This window comes from Benincasa hispida, chromosome 9 (genome assembly GCF_027475165.1).
Source record: "Benincasa hispida cultivar pf3 chromosome 9, pf3_genome.v1.1, whole genome shotgun sequence".
In the NCBI taxonomy this organism is placed as follows: domain Eukaryota; kingdom Viridiplantae; phylum Streptophyta; class Magnoliopsida; order Cucurbitales; family Cucurbitaceae; genus Benincasa; species Benincasa hispida.
In genome coordinates, this window is record NC_143486.1 from 27,129,576 (window position 1) to 27,139,042 (window position 9,467).

General features: G+C 37.4%; 1 non-coding gene across 1 annotated transcript; it reads right to left on the reverse strand.

Moving 5' to 3' along the window:
* Nucleotides 1–3,758: 3,758 nt before the first annotated feature.
* On the reverse strand, nucleotides 3,759–3,865 carry LOC120087399 (small nucleolar RNA R71). The gene has a single exon (XR_005484537.1). It is a non-coding gene; the product is annotated as a small nucleolar RNA R71 (small nucleolar RNA).
* Nucleotides 3,866–9,467: the final 5,602 nt, after the last annotated feature.

Genomic DNA, 9,467 nt, shown 5'->3' on the forward strand with positions numbered 1-9,467 from the left:
GAATATTTGTCCCTTTGTTCAAAAGATACATGCGATGTGCTTGATGAATTGTTATTTTCAATTGATGAAAATTTAGATTGTTTGGTTGTTTCCTCCATCGACCTTGAAGATGATGACTCTTTGATTGACTCTTTCTTTACTTCTAATGATTTTAATTTGAATGATAACCCCTCTAACAATGATGTTGTGGAATCTTAGGTACAAGGAATCAAGCTTAAGGCTCTTCTTTCTCACCTCAAGTATGTTTTCCTAGGAAAAGAAAAAGTCTTTCCTATGATCATATCTAGAGAACTCAAATCTTCTCAGGAAAGTTCACTAGTAGAAACATTTAAGGACCATAAGAAAGCAATTGGTTAGATATTAGAAGATATCAAGGGGATAATTCCTTCCCTTTGCATGCACAAAATCATTCTAGAAGAGGGAGCTAAGGCAACCGTTCAATCACAAAGAAGGCTAAATCCAACCATGAAGGAAATTGTTCATAAAGAAATTCTCAAGCTACTTGAAGCCGGTATAATCTACCCAGTCTTAGACAGTCAATGGGTAAGTCCAATACATGTGGTACCAAAGAAAACCGACATAACCATTGTGAAAGATGAAAAAGGAGAGATGATACTCATGAGAGTGTAAAACGATTGGAGAATGTGTATAGACTAAGAAAACTCAAAAAGTTAATAAAAAAGGATCATTTTCCTATACCTTTTATTGATCAAATGGTTGAATGGTTAGCGGGGAAGCCATATTTTTTTTTCTTGGTGGTTTTTCTGGATTCTAACAAATACCTATAGCACAGGAAGACCAAGAAAAGACTATTTGACTTGCACTTATGGTACCTATGCATTTAGAAGAATGCCATTTGGGCTATGTAATGCCCCAGTTACGTTTCAAAGATGTATGATGAGCATATTATCTGATTATGTAGAAAAATGCATAGAAATTTTCATGGACAACTTCACTGTGTATGGTAGTTCTTTCGAAGATTGCACAATTTGAGTTTGATCTTGAAAAGATGCATAGAAACAAATTTATTTTGAATTATGAAAAATGTCATTTTATGGTTTCTCATGGAATAGTGTTAGGACACTTTATATCTTCTAAGGGCATAGAAGATGATAAGGCTAAGATAAATGTCATAGCTAACTTTCCCTATCCTGAAAATATTAGGGAAATCCGCTCTTTTCTTAGTAGTGCAAGGTTCTACAGGAGGTTCATCAAGGACTTTTACAAAATTGCACTCCCCCTATCAAGCCTTCTTCAAAAAGATATCGTATTCAATTTCAACAAAGAATGCAAGGAGCTTTTGACACACTTAAGGAGAAGTTGACATCAACTCCAATCCTTCAACCACCAAGATGGGATTTACCATTTGAAATCATGTGTGATGCTAGTAACCTAGCAGTGGGGGCAGTATTAGGACAAGAAGTTGACAAGAAATGCCATGTGATTTGTTTCGCATCATGAAAACTCAGTTCATCTCAAATCAATTATTCAACAACAAAAAAAGAATTTCTCTCTATAATTTTTTCTTTGAATAAGTTTAGAACTTACATTCTTGATTTTCCAATAATCATTTATACTGACCATGCTGCTTTCAGGTACCTAATGATGAAGAAAGAATCAAAACCAAGACTTTTCAGATGGATTCTCCTTTTACAAGAGTTCAACATAACCATCAAAGATAGAAAAAGATCCAAAAATTCAGCGGCAGACCATTTAAGTCAAATCAAGCAAGAAGAAGAACTAATACCTATTACAGAAGATATCCCAGATGAACATCTTTGCATGGTGTCTACTTTCTTACCGACATGGTAAACTACCTTGTTACAGGTAAATTTCCTCTTAACATGTCTTGGTCTAGAAAGTCTAAACTAAAAAGAGACTAAATACTATGTGTGGGATCCTCTTTATCCATGGAAATTTTGTTCTAACAAAATTATTAGGAGATGTGTTCCTAACGAAGAATTTGAGTACGTTTTATCATTTTGCCATGAACAAGCATGTGATGGTCATGTCAGTCCTAGACAAACTGTTACAAAAATTTTAGATTCAAGACTATTCTGGGATTCTTTTTTTGCTGATTCGTATGCTTATTGTAAGTCTTGTGAAAAGTGTCAAAAATCTGGATCTTTATCTAAAAGAAACGAAATGCCCCTCAATTCTATTCTTGTTTGTGAAATATTTGACATTTGGGGTTTAGGTTTCATGGGTCCATTTCCTTCTTCGTTTGGATACTTGTATATTTTACTTGCGGTTGATTATATTTCCAAGTGGGTTGAAGCATTCCCTACTAGAACAAATGATTCATCTATGGTTTCAAAATTTCTTAAAAATAACATCTTTTCTAGATTTGGAATTCTTAGAACCATTATAAGCGATCAAAAAACACATTTTTGTAATAGAACCTTAGAAGCATTGGTTAGGAAATATGGAGTTCACCACCATGTAGCAACCCCATATCATCCTCAAAAAAATGGCCAAGTGGAAATCTCAAATAGAGAAGTGAAAAGCATTTTAGAAAAGACTGTGAACTTGAAAAGAAAATATTGGAGTTCCAAACTTAATGATTCGCTTTGGGCTTACAGAACCGCTTTTAAGACGCCTATAGGTACAATCTCGTATAGAATTGTATATGGCAACACATGCAATCTTCCAGTAGAGGTTGAACACAAAGCGTATTGGACGGTGAAACAATGTAATTTGAATCTAGCCCAAGTCGGAAAGGAAAGACTCCTAGAACTACAATAATTGGAAGAGTTGAGAAAATGACTTATTGTGCATGGTTGTAGCATGATCGCATAGTTTGATGCATTCCCAAGTAACGCTAGCTAAAGACCTTCTTAACCCGTTCATCCGCATACTCAGTGCATCTATCACACAATTCGACTTTTATCAAATCTGCCGCATTTATTTATTTCTCATCACCGCAAACAACAACCTCAACAACTATTGATTTATTTGGTTACCGCAAAGTTTTCCTAAAAATTACCAACGCAACTTGTTTTCACAAGTCCCTGAGTTCGACCCTAGACTTACCAGAAAACTCAATGGAATTTACACTTGGATTCCACTGAGGAAACTTGAGTGCTTAATGTAATTTCACCATCGCATTTCATCCACATTTCTACATCATAAAATAACGCACCATGTTTTTGGCGCCGTTGCCGAGGATTTTGACAAAATAGTGTGGTAACGGTAATTTTTCTGACTTCTTTACAGACTCTCAATCTCTGGCGAATTACAACCTGAAGATTGAGAGGACATTCAGAAGAAGATTAAGAGACCGCCAACAACAATAAGAGAGAACACCAAGAATGGCGGAGCAACCGGAAGTAAGGGCTGCTAACACGAACAATATTATGGCCAACACCATCTTTCTGGCAAAAAACCGCAATAGACCCATTCGGGACTATGCGTCGCCTAACCTTTATAATTTCTCTCCAGGAATCATGAGGCCGGCGTTAGATGGATCGAGGTTTGAAATGAAGCCGGTAATGTTGCAGATGATTCAGGTTGCTAGGCAGTTTGGAGGAAGGTGTGGCAAAGATCCGCACGCCCACCTTCGAAGCTTCATAGAAATCTGCAACACTTTTGTGTTCCTGAATATCTCCACCGAGGAAATTCGACTCACTCTGTTCCCATTTTTCTTACGCTATCAAGCAAGAAAATTGACATATTCTCTCGAACCAGGGGAGATAACTTCGTGGGAACAGGTGGTGGAAAAGTTTATGAAGAAGTATTTCCCACCAACCAAGAATGCTAGAAGAAGGAAATTAATAACAATTTTTGAACAAGAAGATGACGAATCGCTCAGTGATGCCTTGGCGAGGTTCAAGTGGCTGGTAAGAGACTGTCCACATAATGGCTTACCAGTCTGCCTGCAAATGAAGATCTTTTACCAAGGACTGAATCCCTCTTCGCAGACCGCTGCCAATGTGGCAGCTACTGGTGGTCTGCTCGACAAAACATATGAGGAGGCAAAGAGTATACTTGGTCGCATTTCCAAAAATCACGAGGATTGAAGGGAAACCGATCATAGATTAAGAATAAAAGATAATGACGCAAACAATGGGGCCATCTTCTCCTTGCAAAATCCAATGACTGCGATGATGAGTTTAATACAAGGCATCGCAATTAATAATACGGGAGTGAAGAAAGGGCAGGTCAGCACAATTACTCAAACGACCGCAAGTTGTGTCATTTGCGAAGAGGCTCACCCTATGGAAGAATGCCCAACAAACCCGTAGTCGGCATGCTTCATGAGAAACAATCCCTATTTCGATACATATAACCCTGGGTGGCGAAACCACCCAAATTTTGCGTGGAAAGATCAATAACAAAGCTTTCAACCTGTGGCACAAAAAGAAGGGCCACCCGAATTTTTCCCGCAAACAGACGGTCCAGTGCATAGCCAAGTTAGCAATTCACAACTACCATAATCCCCATCCTTAGAGAGCTTGTTGAAGCAAAACAATCAGAAAAACGAATCAGTACTTCAGAATCAAGCAACATCCATTCGGAATATAGAGATTTAACTAGGACAAATTGCGGGCCAACTGAAAAATAGACCGCAAGGAGCGTTATCGAGCTCAATTGAGCTCCCTCGCAATGCTGGGGGTACCAGGAAGGAACAATGCTTAGCAATCTCCTTGCTAAGTGACAACATGACTGCGGGAGTAGGGGAGGAGCCCAGTGCAACCAACTTGAATGTGGTGACAACCAAAGACCCGTTGACCTATAGTCCGGAAAAGCTCGAGAAAATAGACTCTGAAGTTGCATCCACCCTTAAGCCTCTAGATCTTGAGATAGAAGAAGTCCAACCACCAACAGCTTCGCAAAGATTGAAAGAGGAACAAAATGAGGAAGAAAAGATCCAATAGCGGCCGCAACGCAAAATGTTATGATTCCACCAAAAATGGGCGACCTAGTAATCTTTACGATACCCTGCTCCATTGGAGGGGTCTACAGTGGCCAAGCACTATTTGATCTTGGGGCAAGTATAAACATAATGCCCTATCAATCTTCAAACAATTAAATGTCGGCACACTCACGCCGATAAAGGAAACTTTCTTGCTCGTGAACAGATCTCGAATACACCCTGAAGAAGAGTTGAAAAATGCCGCAATCTCAATTGATAAATTCATCATGCTGGCAGACTTCCTCATTTTGGATTATAAAGCGGACGAAGATGCACCCATCATATTGGGACGACCATTCCTTTCGACCGGTCGCGCTCAAATTGATGTGCACAAGGGGGAGATTATAATGAACATTCATAGGGAAAAACTCTGGATTAAGGTAGTAAAAATCCCTGAGGAAAAAGAAAAGAGGGAAAAGCCACCATGGACGTGAAAAGACCAACTTGGAATAAGCAATCTCTGAGATACTATATGACTCAACCTCATAAGGGACGCAATCCTATTGATTATCTTTTCTCTACAGCAATACTGCATGAACTTTCAGTGTCTTAATCTTGTCTATTATCGCATATCTATTTTTTTCTTTTTTATATTTCTAATATATATATATATATATATATATATATATATTATTTTGTTTTATTTAAAATTATTTGACCCTCTTTCTATTTTTTTGTAATGATTGAGGCGCTGGATTGCGGAGGTGTTACACGAAGAAGCAACTTATCTTATTCCGTCACCGCAATCCAAAGAAGATAGATCGCTACAAAGAAGGATGCATCAATAAACAATGCGGGCGACAACGCAAATTTGGGGGTGTATTCTTCCTTATCTCTGTTTCAAATTTTGCACTATCGCATCGCTTTTAATTTTAAAAGTTTTATCATTGCATCCTCTTTGATTACCGTAATCATTTGACATTGATAAATTTAGTAAGTTACCGCATACTATCTCTTTCCCAATCATGATTTCAATGATGAAAAACATGCTTCTATTTCTTTTGTATATACTAGAGTCAACTTAATTTTAAGATAGTCACCTCATGAAATATTTCTAGAAGTTAGAAGTCTGCTAGCTTTCTTTCAAACTCTCTTCATGAAGCTTTCTAAGAACATCGCATGACTTCTTTCAATCTTTTGGCAATGAGGACATTGCCGTATTTTAAATTTGGGGGTGATGTATTTATTTTCGACTTTGCTATGTTGGAAAAAAAAAGGAAGAAAATTTGAGAATAACAACTCCACTGTCAATGCAATGGGAAACCTATTTTGATAAGAGTTAAGTTATGAAAGGCACTTACTCGTAGTTGGATGTCCGCATGACACACGTGGGGGCAAGCCAAAATGAAAGTAAGTCACCAGGATCAATGCATAAATAAATGACTACAACTCCGCCGCCAAGTAGGTATGAGTTTAGTCTGAGGAAGAGCGCATTGCTCGTAGTTGGATGTCCGCATGACACACGTGGGGGCAAGCCAAAACGAAGGCAAGGCACTTGGATCAGCGCAAGGTTAGAAAAAAATAACAATGTCAAGAAATATGCAAGGATAAAATCATTTGACACCCTGTGGAAAAAAAATCTCTTTGAAATAAATCATGTGATGTCCCGGAAGTTAGTAAAGTCCTTTTGAGGGTTAAGCTTGTGGTCCCTAGGTCTTAGAAATATTTTAAAAGGAAACTTGAGCAAGACTTAAGAAAATTTTGGTATATAGGATTTGAACGAAGTATCCTCGAGAAATCTAGGAAAAGAACATTGCGGTTGACATGCTAAAAGAAGCCTTTAGCTTACGCTTGAGGACAAGCATTGTTTAAATTTGGGGGTGTGATAACGAACAGAAATGCACGTTATCATAGTGCTAAGTTCTTAAACAATGCTGGCTTGCATTGATAAAATATATTAAATTGCGTCCAAAAAGCATTAAGTTTATTATATTGAGGCCGCATGCATTCATCGCATAGGAACAGTTGATTTTTGTATTTTTATGCAAAATATGCGTTGACGCAAGGCGGAAATTGCGATCATAGGAAATCATTGGTCAAGCACAACATTACTGCAAGGCTTTGCGGTGATTGTGTTCACAAACATTTACTCAAGAAGGATTGCCACAACTTGGTCGGCACAACATGGTGGGCACATCTGGGTGAAAGGCTAATTAATCACGATGGGACAGAAAGCTGATGACAGTCGAATCCGAATTAAGTTGATAGCCGCTAACGATAATAAGACATTCAACTTTTTGGTGACAAATATTCAGCGCATCAGTCAGGAATTAAAGCCGTCCCATTTGTGCAATCATGAGAGAGAAGCTGTCTTTCACCCTGGAAGTTCTATAAATACTAAAGGCATCCTTTAGAAAAAGGGTTAAGTTGTTTTACGAGTTCACCGTTCTGTTCATAGTTTAGCCTTGTTCTTAGATTTTCTTTTACCTTAAGGCAGACGCGAAAGAAGAAGGTTGTGTCGACAGATCATTCCAGTAAGCTTGGGAGAGCGCCAGAAGCTTCAAGGATAGAGAAAGGGCCGACGCCTGCGGAAACAGGAATATTTTTGGAACCGAATAAAGATTGACAGTGTAAAAGCCTCGGTCAGCAAGGAATTGCTACCAGGCTCACTACCTTTAACTTCCATTGTTATTTTGTACACAAACTCATTTATAAAAATGGAATTTACTTCTCTATATTTGTTCCTTCTCTGTTATTTACGCATGAGTAGCTAAATCTATTAAATGGGTTGAGAAGCATTTAGCTAGCACAAATAGGAATCTTCATTCTATGCGATTATCTTGTATTATGTATGCTTCATTCGTCCATTAGCGATACTCGGGAGGGTAGTCTAAGGACAAGATCTAGGCTTAGGAAAGTCAGGTTAGAATTTAGGCTCGGAAGAGTCAAAATAGAACGCATAATCAAGAGATAGGAGCTTAGGAATAAGCAGTATTTGCTATTAACGCATCGCATGCATCCTAGAGATAGGATATGATTGTGTGTGGTGACCTTGCCTTTATGCATCTTGCATCATCGCATAAGACAAGAGTAGAGACTTAGAAATAAGCTCTATGGACACTTTTGCATTCAACACATGCATCCTAGACCTAGGAGCATTGCATTTGCATTGGAAAATGACTTGTTGTGCATGGTTTTAGCATGATCGCATAGTTTGATGCATTCCCAAGTAACGCTAGCTAAAGACCTTCTCAACCCGTTCATCCACATACTCAGTGCATCTATCAAACAATCCGACTTTTCTCAAATCCACCGCATTTATTTATTTTTCATCACCAAAAACAACAACCTCAACAACTATTGATTTATTTGGTTACCGCAAAGATTTTCTAAAAATTACCAACGCAACTTGTTTTCACAAGTCCTTTGTTCGATCTTGGACTTACCAGGAAACTCAGTGGAATTTACACTTGGATTCCGCTGAGGAAACTTGAGTGCTCAATGCAATTTCACCATTGCATTTCATCCACATTTCCACATCATAAAATAACGCATCATGTACGAAACACTAGAATGTATAAATCATTTGGATGTGAAGATGAAAATGTACCAATTGAATTTATCAATTTTGAATAAAAGAATGGAACTTTGAATAAATAATTAAAAAAAAAATTATTGTTTTTGCTTGAATGTATGCATATTTCTAGTTAAGACTTTCTCGGGATGACCAAGACTTAAGTTGGGGGTGTTTTGTTAGGTTTTTAAAGGATGTATATTTTCTATGTTAATTGTCCTAAAATTATGTTGATTATTTTATTTAATTGCTAATTTTGTAGGTAAAACAATCCTCGAAGCATTTTGGAGTCATTATAAGAAAATTGTGCCAAAAAGATAAAAAAAAATGACCAAGAGAATCGAGTAAACACCAAGGAGAGCATCGAGTAAGGCTGTTGGATCATCGACTATCGAGTATTTAGCAAGATATTGTAGAATACCATTGAATAAAGACTATCGATATTCAACCATTTTCCATCAAGTTAAAGCTATCAAGTAAAGGACATCCAGAGTCGAGCATCGAGTATTGACGGTCAAGCATCGAAAATCGAGTATGAAATAGAAAAATCGATGCATTCATTCTTCTTTCTGGATTTTGACGCGATTCATCTGCACGCCTCACGATGCTTTGCTGCTGGTATAAATGAGTTCAGTTCTTTAGTAAAATATCAATCAGAATAGAGAGATATCATTTTTTTTAGAAATCCATCATTCTCTTGCGAGAAAACTTCAAATAAGAGAAACCATTTTTTCGTTTTAGGAAGAGAGACTTCGATTTCCAAGTGTGATTCTTGTAATTTTCTGTGAGCTTAAGTCGATTTGTACTCAGACTTGTATGAATATGCAACTATCAATGGATTGCTTAAAGAATTTCATCCTCAATGAGTAGGTAAATCTTTTTCTTGGAGAACTATGTAATTAGGCATTTTCTTGAATGTTCTTACTAAGATTTAGAATAAAATTGATTAATATTGAATTGGCGACTCAAGATTAATAAATTTTTGTATGCAAAAGTTACATGGTTCTATAACAAAACTGTAATTGTAGTTGCAAGAAT